The 13,694-nt window shown below is 35.3% G+C and overlaps 1 long non-coding RNA gene across 1 annotated transcript; it reads right to left on the minus strand.

Moving 5' to 3' along the window:
• Positions 1-4,034: 4,034 nt before the first annotated feature.
• On the minus strand, positions 4,035-11,621 carry LOC118143692 (uncharacterized). Its single transcript, XR_004728026.3, has 3 exons — positions 6,352-11,621; positions 6,161-6,199; positions 4,035-5,311 (listed from the first exon to the last, which is right to left on the minus strand). It is a non-coding gene; the product is annotated as an uncharacterized LOC118143692 (long non-coding RNA).
• Between the last annotated feature and the right edge of the window lie 2,073 nt (positions 11,622-13,694).

Consider the following 13,694-nt stretch of genomic DNA (forward strand, 5'->3'; position numbering starts at 1 on the left):
TGCATAGTTATGCATTTTTAGTTAAAGATAACAAGTCCCCGAAAAACAAGGACTTATTATAGTAGGCAACAGAAAAGAATAAATAATAAGTTTATAACATAAACAATTTTAGATTTTAATGATTAATTCTAGTTCTTTTAGTAATGTGTAATTTGAAAGTTCACATTGTTATTTGCTTGTTGGTCATAAAGACATTGGGGTTATTATACTTATAATGGGTTGTGTGTGTGTGTGTGTGTGTGTACTTTGAATAGTTTCTACAGATTAACTCATTTTGGAGAGAGTCTGAGTCTTTCCATATATAAAAGTCTAATTGAAATACAGTTTTTGCAGATTTTATGGCCAAAAACTAAAATCTAAATTTAAAATATTGACACATAAGTTTATTTCTTACTTAGAACTACTTGAAAGTCTCTAACCTTTATGCCAATACAGACGTGCAAAATAAAATGTCATTCTCTTAATCCTCTTCCTGTACTGGAAATGCCTGTAAAAGAGTCCTACATTTTCTGTATTTTAGATCTAAAACATTTTAAAATATTTCCTGGGGCAACAGGATATTAATCATCTCTTCAGGGTATTAATTACCTCCACATTGAGCAGTTAACATAAAATCAGGCTAAGATAATGACTGTATCACTGAGGGAACTTATTTAGGCTCAATTAATCAAATTAATAATTTGATTAACAGACATAATGAATTAATTTAATCAATGCACTACTATCTAAAAGATTATCAAAATATGCAGAACTTTTGTGACTAAACATAGAGGTTGCCTAATTTAAACATACATTTACATTATATTGAAGTGAAACTTTGAAATATCTATTATTATCAACCTGTTCGCAACTTTTCCATTCTAAATCGCAGATCTTAAAATGCTGTAGAATTCTGAAACATTGACTGCAGACTTTTTAAAACAGAAACAACAACAAAAAGCAGTTAAAATGTATCTACTGAAAGAATAACTAAAAACACACAGTAACAAGACAGTTGGTAGCTTAGAAAATAAATCAATTACAAGAGTTTGCTAACAGAACACCATTAGACCCCATGTTTTCTGCTGTACTGGTGAACCATCTGGTAATGGATTTATTCTATGTTGATAGCAGGACAATTTTACAAAAAAAAAAAATATATAGATTGACATTTTGTTTTATTCTTGCACTCCACTTAGTTATGAGGTGATTACATTAAAATATGGTGCATGTCTGTTGATGTATGAGCCTTGATTATGTTTTCAATCAAAGAGATAATTTAATATGTATTTCCATGCAACGTCCACTGCAATGACTGAAAGATGGGAGAGCTGGAGGCCCGGTTGTGTGCAGTCATAAGTGCTCCCTTGAATTTGCTGGTTATTCTTCAACAAAGCTTCTAGACAATCCTAGATTTCTACCACCATTCTGCAGCCAACTTACTCTGAGTAAGAGGATGATGGTGTCAAGAGATAAGCTTTTTGGTCCCGACCACAGAACATGGTACAGCTCTGTCACCTAGTGGTTGCCTTCTCTCACGTGACTTGGCAACATTTACACTTGCCTAGATTCTCTCTGCATCTATAAAGAAAACGGTGAAGTCGGGAACAGCCAGCAAAAGCTTGGCAAATCGCCTTGCACTATGTACACAGAGAAATAATCCAGGTTTTAACTGCAATAAATATAATTGCTCCTATTTTAACACAAAAAACAGGTGAGGCCCTTCACATTCTAGTCTCTCTCTGTCCACGTTCAACTTACCACCCACCATTTCTCTTCATAAAGAACAATCTGCTGTTATATAAATGCACTGTGTTCTCTTATGGTCTCTTCTCTGGGTGCATAATTCTCTTATTTATCTTGGCTACACTGAAGTTTCTTATATCCTTTAATTTGGGAATTATGTCCCCATGAAGCCTGCACTGAATCCTGGTCTATTTGCCCCATGGTATTTCTCCAACTGATTGTCCTTGTGAATCCTACTTACCTTGCAGAAGAAAAGTTCTTTGGCAGTGAGAATTGTACCTTTACATCTTCGGATAGTCTTAACACTTAACACTGTGCCTTTGGCCCATAAATATGTGATGTATGTGATCCTTTGGAAGAGAAGTTTAATCTGAATTTAGCATAATTATTGTTATATCAAAATAAAAATATAATATTTTATTAAAAACATACTATTTGCCAGGTGGGGTCTTCTAAAGCTTCCTAAACCAGAGTTCCCAATATTTTTATATGATTTACATACATTCATGTTAAATATATGGCAAATTTAGATTCTTGGTAATACAAGGAGTAGAATCTTGAGGCGTGCTGTAAAAAGCATTTAAGCTAGATTGTAAAAGAAAAACTAAAGAAATTATAAGCAATATTTCAAGCCTCATTCTTCTAGAGTGATGAAATAAAAAATAAAACTAAAAAGTGTGTACACTTTATTTAGAAAATAAAATTCTAAATCTTCAATTTGTGCAAAACCTTTAATCTCATAATACGCAATATAAATTTTCACAGTTGTCAGAAAAGCAATTATGTAAAAATACCATTTTTACTTAATTTAACTCATCCTGGTCTATCTTGAAACCACACCTGCTTACTGTATTGACCAAAATAAACATTCACCCATTTCTGTATTACATAACTAAAATAGTTATGTAAAAGCCAGCTTAGATACTTTTTTCAATATTTGCTTAGCTTACAACTAAATCGTGATTTAGAATTGTATTGTCCATAGATAAACTATAGAAGATAAAATTTGATGCTGGAGGTTGCCATGTGGAGTTTGCAAAACTATTGGTTATGAAACAAAATCATCTTTGCATACAGATGGAACATTTGATCTGGAGAAATAAAAAGCAAATGTTTAGAGGGCCAAGATACATGATTAACTATGGTACTCTTTAGCAAGTGACTGAATACAATCTATCATCAAAATGTTCTCATGTTGAGTATTCACCTGCCTCATTTCTCAGGCCTTAGATGACTATTTTTCAGATAACTGTGATAAATTTAGAATGAACTTTCTGTGACTTACTTAATAAGTTTAAAAAGAAATAAATAACAGAATTTCATAAATTATTATAAGGTACCATGTATGTTGCAATGTATATGTGAAATCTTAGTATATCAGCCTCCACTTGCTTTGAAGGACGTATGAAACTCAAAACAATGTCATCATCCTTTGGAAGAGCATATACATTAAATAAAAATGTCAAGTTATCTCAAATTTAATTGAAATCAAGTAAGCCAATATTTTCCTAGGTAAGAAGTAGCTCTATTTATTGCTTGCTTTCTTTACATCAGGGAGATGTTTTATTATCTTATATTGTTAGGTTTATTCTGAATTTCAATACTAGGAAAAGCATATGTGGTGTAGTATGTATAAACACAAAAGACCTTCAGCTTTACATAGAAAAGTAATTTCCAAACCTGTCTTCTTAGTAAGTCCTGGGAGCTTTCAAAACACAAAGATACCTTGGCCCCAGCCAATACCTACAGAAGCAGAATCTCTGAGAGTGATTTCTGGAATCTGTGTCTTTCAAAAGTTTTCTAAGTTATGCCTACATATTGCAGTTTAAACCACAAATTAAAGTGGTATTTGGTTCTCAAAATGTGAGAAGAAAGATTGGTTCTCAAAGTGTAGTTTTCAGAACAGCGGTGTCAGCATCACCTGAGAGCGTATTATAAATGCAAATTTTTAGACCACTCCGGATCTACTGAATCAGAAATTCTGGAAGTGGGGCCCAGCAACCTGCACTTCAACAATACCTACAGGTGATGCTGAATCACACTAAAGGTTATGTTTGAGAACCACTGGTTTAAAAAAAAAGCTAAAAATTGAGGGTTCTTTTAATTTAATAAGATTTATCAAATGCTCATTCTTGAGAAAATATAAATAAACAAGATCAGATTCCTTATTTATGGAAGTTACAATATAACCAATTCTATTACGTCTTTTCTTGTGATTTGTTTTATGATTTTAAACAAATTATTTACTTGTTTATATCTCCTTTACAACCATTGTTTATTTTCTCTAAATTATCAGTATAGATCCCATATGCAATAGGCTTGACTTAATTATAGTCTTACGAAAGTATTATATTGCCTGAATAAATTGTTCTCCAAAATACCTATTCTGTGAATTTTGAAAGCCTCTCTTTTTGAAAAATTACAGAATTATAGGGACTGGGAAGAATGGTAATTTTGTCTCATTTTATAGATTCAACAAATAAGCAAAATTACACTCTGAAAACAGAGCAGAAAGTCTTGCACATGATAAGAACAAAGAGTCCTTGATACAAAGATTTTTCAAATATTATCTTGTTTGTCATATTACTGTGAGATAGGCATTACTGCTATAACAATGTAAATGTAGGAAGTGGAGTAAAATGACTTTTTGGTAGATACTGATCTGGCAAATAACTGGACACGGATCATAAAACCAGACCATATAAATTTTATTCCATGATCTTTACAATAGACTCCATTGCCAGGATATTGAATGTACATAGTAGGCTCATGATATGTATTTGTGTAACTTAACTGAAAAGACAGCATCATTTCTAGGATGAAGAAAAACTGGTCATTATTTTTCTATTCTATTAATTCCTATTGGAAAGAGGTATCTTAAGAAATTGCACTTGGAATTTCCAGCCATGAGCATAAAGAAAACCAATTCATCTGCATTGAGGGCACTGACTTACAGAGGTACACAAATGAAGTAAAATTCTAAACAATTCAATATGACGCCTAGACAATATCCAGGGCTAATTGTTTTCTGACAACAAAAAGCTTAAATTCATTGTACCTGGGGCTATAAAACAAATTAGTGCTACCCAAGTCTCAGGAGCTCATATTTTTAAATACCTCATCAATATTTAAAATGAGCCATTTATTTTTCTAGACATTTTATTTCAGCTGAACTATTGATCACTATGAATTTACTTATGTATAAGTATGCATTGCTCCCCAACATTAAGAATACCAAATACCTCAAGTTTCTTTTCAGTAAAAGCAAACCAGATTTTAGCTGTTAATCATCCTAGTTGACCAAGCCAACATCCATTCATTTTCAAGTCTCACTTTCCATTATTGATCAGACAAGAACACAAAAGCATACACAGTTGATAAGAATGAAACTCTGTCTTCTCTGTGCTCCTTCATGTTGGTCTTGGGGCCATTGGCTTTTACCCAGGCCTCAGGAGCAGTAACATAGCTGGCTCTGCATTTTCCCAGTGAGTTCTAGATCAAGCCATGAGACTTTTTCAAAGGTCTCTGAATTGCAGTTCTCAACACAGAGTTTCTTCAGAGATCCACACAGCAATCACCGTGGAAACTGTCATTCCAGGGAGAATTCATTGATTTAAAGAGCAATTCTCAAAAATCTCAGAATGAGAACCCCTCCATACTCAAGTATTTCAGTCTCAGGAATTTCAGTTATTTGTGACAGGCTACTTATTTCTCAAAACTCAAAGCACAGAGACTCCCTCTCTTCTCCCCTCCTCTCCTCCCCACTCCCCACTCCTCCCCTCCCCTCCCCTCCCCTATCTTCTCCCCTTACCTCCCCTTTCCTTTCCTCTCCCCTCCCCTCTCCTTCTCTCTCCTTCCCTTCCCTTCCCTCCCTTCCCTTTCCTCACCTTCCCTCCTCTTCCTTCACCTCCCCTCCTCTTCCCTCCACTCCCCTCTCTTCCCCTCTCTTTCCCTTCCCTTCCCTCCCCTCCCCTCCCATCTTCTACCCTCCTCTCCCTTCCTCTCCCAACCCCTCCCCCTCCTTCTCTCTCTCTCTCTCTCTGTCTCTCTCTCTTCATTCAATGTATTTGATTAGAGCAATACTTTACTCCTTTTAAACCAAAGAACATACACATAAAGTATGCTTGGATGAGCTTGATTTTCCCTCTTATATTATATGGAAGACTCTCTGCTGTTCCTATAAAATTCAAAAAGACCATTTACTCCCCTTGGAGTTAGAACAACTCAAGACTTTAAATATATAATTCTGGCCTCTCTACTGAGTCTACGGTAAGTATTACTTTTAGGAATAATAATAAATTAAACATGTAAAGTCAAGTACAATATTTAAATATATCACTTTTACATATATATCACTTTATATTGCAGGAACCCTGGATAACCTAGAAGTATTATGGAAAGTCTAAGAGCCTTCGTTCAATTATTTCCTAATTACCTTTAATGATCACCTCAATTTCATCCCATGTAGAAGATTCTAGGAAGAACAAAGAAATATGTGGATTTATAGTCAACCTATTTATCTTTTAAAAATGGTGAATTTACAGTCAACCTATTTATCTTCAAACAGTGACACCTCTTCTCATGAGTAAAGTAGGAACAATGTACGTAGAGATCCACTGTACATACCTCATGTAGACTTCATGCTGTGCTCATAATTACTTCATATGACAGGCACTCTAAAGTGGGCATTGAAAGCAAGGATTCATCCTACTTTGGATAATCTCGGGAAGCTGAGCTTGCATCAGGAAAATGGAAGCCAGGACTTGATGGCTGATTGGAATTGAAGAATGAAGGAATTAAAGGAAATGGAGGAGGCAAAGACCAATTTGGTATAAACTGATTAGCAGTTTATACCTTTCACTGAGACTTGGCTTTTAGAAAGAAAAAGAGAGTTCTAATAAAACCTGTAATAATTTCACTTTTGAACATGATAAGTTTAAGGTGCCTCTGAGACATTCAAGTTACCTGGAGACCATTCACACAGAAGTTCTCAATAGACATTTAGATATGGAACTCAGAAGAGAGATTTGAGTATTGAAATTTCAGCTTTGTACAAAAATTTCCAGCTTCAAGCCTCAGAAACTTTAAGTTACCTTTTTATTTTAATTATTGTAATCACCTCATTTCAAAAGCCTTATCTTTTCCTGCATCCTGGTAATCCCCAGAATTTAAATTATGTGTCCTCCTTTTCTAGGAGAGAACTACCTTCAGGAACAGCTTCTATTTTGGAGGGATAGAGGGAAAGGACTGCTTTAAAAACTAATGCTGAGAGATTTTAAATAAAGTTTTAAATAAATATCAGGGGCTAAGTCTTTTTGGTTGTAAGAAAATTGAAGACAAAAAAAAGAATTCTTTATTTTATAGTCTTAATCAAAGTTCCAGAAGTCCAGAGGCCAGATTTAATGGAGCTAATAGGCAAAGGACTCCACTGATCCAACTGATATAAATAAGTCATCTTGAGTCATCAAGGATTACTAAATTGCTGTGTCCTTCATTACTGCTCCCAGTTTTTTTTTTTTGTTTTTTCAGTGAATGTAAGTGCCATGTATCCAATCTATTCAAGCTAAAGAGTTTTCTTTGGCAACTCCTCACCTGAAAAATTTTGGGTCGCTCTGTACTTCACCAAAGCCATTCCCTTCTCTATGAACTCACTCTGACTGTCTAACTTGAACATCAGTGTTAATGAATAGCCATAACGTCTTCCTGCCTACTGTTTAGAGTCAGGTAACTTAGTTCTGAATACTGACTTGCTTCACAATCTCCACACACTATCTTCCACTCAACTAACTACCTGGAAAAACTTGGCTAAATTATTCAGCCTCTCTTTAAATCTGTTTTCTTAGATGTAAAATGGGTTTAATACTGTCTATTTCATGGGACTGTGAGGATTGACTGGTGTTGTGTATTAAGGCACTTTGCTTAATTGATGGCACAAAACAAACTCACAAACCCAATATTTTTTACTTTTTTTCTCTCCTGTGCTTATTAGATATTACTACTATGATATATAAATTTATAAGTAAGGAATCAAAGGATGAAGAAAGATAACTAACTGCCACTAGGTGACAGATGGCTGTTCACTGTGACTCCAACTCCACCTCTCTGTTTATCCTATGGTGATACTGCTTCCTTGCATTTCCACCAACACTTCATGTGTTCCAATTCGACATTTTTGTACATGCAACCTCTTGCTCCCAGAATGCCCTTCACTCCCTGCTCTACATGAAAAACTCACTCTTGTGTGTCTCTTCCACTCCAATATCACCTCTTTTCTAAAATATTTTTGATATTGAGGCAGAGATAGCAGCTTTGTCTTCCCTGCACCTAGAGCACATTCTATGTAACTCTCTATATAAATAACTCCATTAAAGCACCAGTAAACTATGAAATCCTCAGGGGCAGAAACAGTTTTATTCATCATTGAATCACAGACTTATCACAGTGCCTCATGTATATTAGGGTTTCAATAAATCTTCTACACATTGCCTCATTTCCCTTATTGCATGGAGCCTTCCGTAACTACTTTATCTCTAAATGTTAAATGCCCCAGAGTTCGGGCCTTTAGACTTCCTTTACCTTTATTGACTTGCTTCTTCAATGATTTCAACCAGTCTCTTGACATTAAATAATCCAAATACTGAGGATGTCCATATTTATTCTTTTAGCCTGAACCTCTCTCCTGATCTTTAGACTCATATATTCAAATATGAATCTAAGTATCTAAGTACTTTCTGCTCCCTTCAGGACTTCCCCCTACCCAAATACTCATAAACTCACTCATTTTCTTCAGGTCACTGCTCAAATGCTGTCTAATCTATAATAGCACCCACCCTACCTCCAGCTGTTACTCTCTGCTGCTTTACAATATTTCATTTCTGATAACTTATCAGTTGGCATAATGTATGCCTACTTAATTATTTATTCATTATCTATTCCCTGACTAAATGTGAGGCCCATGAGAGCAGGAACACTTCTTTTGGTTCACTGCTTGTTCCTATTGACTAAAACAATTCTAGACTCATAGTAATGCTAAAAAAATTATTTGCCAAATGAATGAAAGAATAATAACTTACCCAATGAGATAATAAAAACTATCAATGAGGTAGTTTTCAAATTCCAATAATATCTCCCCATTTTTTGCCCAATTTTAGTTTTCCCATAAATTCGCAATTCCCACCTCTCTCACATTAAGGCATAAAATGCAGTGAACTATCTATTTCTGGCACTCAACACCTCAAATGAAGCCCCATGATGTTTTGAAGCACATGGACCACTGAACAAATGGAATAAGTCCCATTTACTTAGCCAAAAATTTAACTTGGAACGTTGGCCATTTCCTATACAGGGAATACTGATGGGAAGGAGCCCTGAGGAGAAGCCAAGTTTAGTCTAGACCTCTGAGATTCCCCTCAGGATAAATGGCAATGTTGAGTAGAAAGTAGAGTTGGGGAATTTGCAAAGAACTTCATAGTCAGCTTCCCTGAAAAACACTCTCCTCAGACCTTTTGGGGACAAAGTTTAATAAAGGGAAAAGTAGACTAAGTCTGAACCAAAACCCATGGGAGCCAGTTTCAACAAATTATCAACCATATAAATGTTCTTGAGTAAAACCCAATTGAACATTTGAAATCTTTTGAACTGAAATGAATTAATCTTCTATAAGTTTGTAAGATATTCGAATACTAAGAATGTTGGGCCCAACCTTATAAAAATTCTTGGCTCAGTTTCTACCATGCAAATTTAATTTTATAGGTCCCCGGACACCCTTTATATCCAGGCTATTATCTAAGTGATTTCATGGGAGTATAGGTCTATTTATACATTGACACTGTATAGCTGAAAAAGAATCACTCATATCATAGGACCTTTTTAATAAGTTAATATAAATGAGCAATTTCTCATTAAGACTTTATACTCACAGGATAGTTCACCCTCAATTAAGCCTGTTCTAGAACATTGTAACAGGAAGTGTGAAGCCACAAGAAAAACTTCTGGAACAGAAATATGCACTTAATATGCATAAACATCTGAAAATCTGGTACCTTACTGTTGAGGTCAAATGATTCCACTATTTTCTGCAGGTTCACCCTCTCGATGAATAAAACCCTTAGAGAGCAGACTATAGGCATCTTTTGAAAAACAAAAATACTGGCAGGAATCCCTAAAATAAGACTATTTCAGCACTGAAATTATTGATTCATTTTTAGTGTCTTCCAGTAAGCCCTTTAGCAGAACAGAGATTATAACGTTTTAATATTTGCATGAAAAACTGTCTCAATTCAATTCAATAACTACATAGATGGCTCATTTTGTAGCCTACATTGTCCTTCATACCATGGGAGAATATGGAGAGGTGTAAGGCCCCATTCCTGACTTCCTGGCCCTGATCCATGAATAGGTTTGAAGGCTATGAACACGACAACAAAAGGCATGAGGTGACATATGAACTAAAATAAAATGTGTGCCAAATGATTGGGAATGTAGACATTGGGAAGATTCCATCTAACTGAAGGATTCATAAGAAAATTTCCAAAAGGAGATCTTAATTGAATTGTGCATTGAAGGTTGAGCTGCCTTAGAGCGAGGATTTATAGAAAAAAGGAAATTCTGAGATGACAACTGAGAGGGAGCTAAGCCCAGGATATGTGTAGGATGTAGGGAATGGTCCATATGTTAGGCAGCTATCAAGATGACCCCCAATGATCCTCACCTCCTGATATTTATACCAGTGTGTTGTCACCTCCCCTTCATTGTGGGATGACCCTAGTAACTTGCCTCTAGTGAATTAGAATAAAGCAGAAGTGATGAGATGTCATTTCCATGGTTAGATTACAAAAGAATGACTTGTATCTTGCTGTGTTCTTTCTGTTGCCTTCTTGGCTTGCAAACTTTGATGATGTAAGCAAACTACTATGCTGAAAAGGCCATGAACCAAGAAAATGAAGACTGCATTCAGTCAACAGCAAGTAATAAATTGAGGCTTGTATTCCAGCAACCAGCAAGGAGTGGATCCTGACAAGAACAATGTGAATAATCTAGGAAGCAGAACTTTCTCCAGTTGAGCATTGGTATGATGATAGCCACAGCAGACATATTGACTGCAGCCTGTGAGGGACTCTGAAGCAGAGGATTTAAACTATGCTCAAATTGCTGACCTAAGAAACATTAAATAAATTGTTTTAAGTCACTAAATTTTGGGGCAATTTGTTATGCCAGCAAGGGATAAGTGACTCTTAGAATCCACATTATTACATGGAATTACTATTTACATGGTGCTTTACTATTTTCAAAAACTTTCTCAAACATTGTCATTTGATTTTTCATAATCCTGTGGGATAGAAGAAGTAGGTGCAACATGCATTTTACAGATCAGGAGAAATTGCTATGGTTTTATGGCTTATACTCAGTGTCATACAACTAGCTAGTGTTTTGTGTTTAGAACAGTTCAGTGTTCTTTTGATTATGACACCCAAGGAAATGGAAGGCTGGAAATTCAAAAGATCTAACATATACTGGGATTATAGTCTTTAATGTGGGTGAACAAAATAGCAAGTACTTGAACACAAGGGAATTTGGTTTTGCTGTTTGTCTTCCTAACTCTTAAAATCTGAATCTTTCATAAATAAATCTACTGGATTTTATAGATTTGTTTTGGCATCTTTGTGACTCTCCTAACTATGTCACCAAAATGTCAAAGAGTGTTGACATTTTAGTTGGTTTAGAATGACCTTTTATTTATAAAAGAAAATGGAATAAGACTGATATGCAAACAGGGAGGTTTTCCATACGGAACATAACATATGCACATAACATAATATATTTTATTGAATTGTTTTGAAAATTCATGGCCCATCTATTAAAATACCCAGGCAATGATGATTCTTTCTCTCAGGAGTATTAATTTTTACTCACATAAATTACTATTAAGAAATTATAAATATATACCCCCTCTCATGAGTTGTCTACAAAACAAAAATTTTTCTTGATAAATCAGAGTTATTAAGATTAATTCAACTCTATTCAAATAAACCAGTACTCCCAATAGCATTAAACATTGCTGCATTTGGTAACATCCACAACTCCCACAAAGTCCTCAGATAAATCATGGAAATATCCTTCCATGATTTTTGAACATGGAAGGATATTATATTTTTAATTCTTATCCCCCAGAATCAGTTTCCCAATCATAAGTATACTACCATCAATGTTTTTATTTCTACTGGCACCTTTCATTTCTAATTTCCTGCTTTTCTTGTGAAAAGGGAACTCAGAAAATAACCAGTAATTGTAATGATGTTTAAAAATGAAACTAAACAGGCTCTCCACAAGCATTTAAGTCAATATGATTGCAGTTATTGGAGCCAGCCTGTGCATGGTTAAAGCTTATAACTTAGTAGCTGGATGACATTGGACAACTTTCTTAAGAAAATTGTGCTTCTGGGCCAGATGCATGGCTCACTCCTGTAATCCCAGCACTTTGGGAGGCCGAGGCAGGTGTATCACCTGAGGTAGAGAGTTCAAGATCAGCCTGACCAACATGGAGAAACCCTGTCTCTACTAAAAATACAAAATTAGTTGGGCATGGTGGTGCATGCCTGTAATCTTAGCTACTTGGTAGGCTGAGGCAGTAGAATCATTTGAACCCTCCTGGAGTTTGCAGTAAGCTGAGATTGCACTATTGCCCTCTAGCCTGGGCAATAATAGTGAAATTCTGTCTTAAATAAATAAATAAATAAAAGTGTACTTCAGATAATGATTTCTATCCTTATAAAGTTGTTATGGGGATTAAACAAGTTGATACTTGGAAAGTGAATTTGGATCCCTGGTGGTAGATGCAAGATATATTAAAAACTTCTTATGGGATTCCAAGAAGCAGCCATTCATCAGACATAGAAGTTCTTAATCTGGCTGCATGTTAGAATTTCCTGGTACCTCTTAAAAATAACTAAAGCTTGGACCCTGTATTCATTTCCTATTTTTACTGTAACAATTTACCACAAATCTAATAGCTCAAAACAACACATTTATTATTTTATAGCTCTGGAGCTCAGAAGTCCAAAATGAGTCTCTTTAACCAGCATTAAGATGTTAGCAGGGCTATGTTCCTTTGCAGAAGTTCTAGGGGATAATCTATTTTCTTGCCTTTGTGGCTTCCAGATGCCACCTGCATGCCTTGGCTGGTGGCCTCTTCTTCCAGCTTCAAAGCCAGCAATGGCTGGTGGAGTCTTTCTCACATGCATCACTCTAACACAGACTCTTCTGCTTCCTCTACTACTTTTAAAGACTTTTGTCATTACATTGGGCCCATGTGGATGTCTCAGAATAATCTTTCAATTTTGTGATCAGCTGATTAGTAACCATAATTTCCCTTTGCCATGTGACATAGTCACAGGTTTCAGGAATCAGAACACAAGCATTCTTAGGGACCCATTATAGCTTCCTGATACTGCAGGCTCGCACCCTCCAAAGATTCAGATTGGATTGTTCTTGTCAGGGATATGCTTCAAAAATTCACTATGTGATTCTAATGTCTAGCTTCCTTTAAAGTGTACTGATGTGAATATTCACAGAGTTTCATGAAACATTATCCCCATGAAATGTTCAATAATGGTCAGATTAGGTTTGTAAAGAATTTAATTAGATACATTAGAGGCTAAAGAGAGCAAGAAGTTCAGTTACACTATTTAACTAGTCTCTCAAGCTTCTTGGTGTAACATCCACTAAGGGCCTAAGTAATCATGTCTCTGTGTAAGACATCTGGAATCGAATATTCTTGGAAGGAAAAGGTTGGAGTGTAATGACACTTATTTTGCTCTGTTTTGTTCACTCAAAAGCTTTATAAAACACTTTTGTTTTCCAATTAAACTATCTGATGAAGTGGGATATTTCAAGTGTTTATAATTAAAATTCAAGGCAATCTATTCAGTATTGTACAACTACACATAATGAGAATAAAGTTGCCAATACAG

This window comes from Callithrix jacchus, chromosome 11 (genome assembly GCF_049354715.1).
Source record: "Callithrix jacchus isolate 240 chromosome 11, calJac240_pri, whole genome shotgun sequence".
Classification (NCBI taxonomy): Eukaryota; Metazoa; Chordata; class Mammalia; order Primates; family Cebidae; genus Callithrix; species Callithrix jacchus.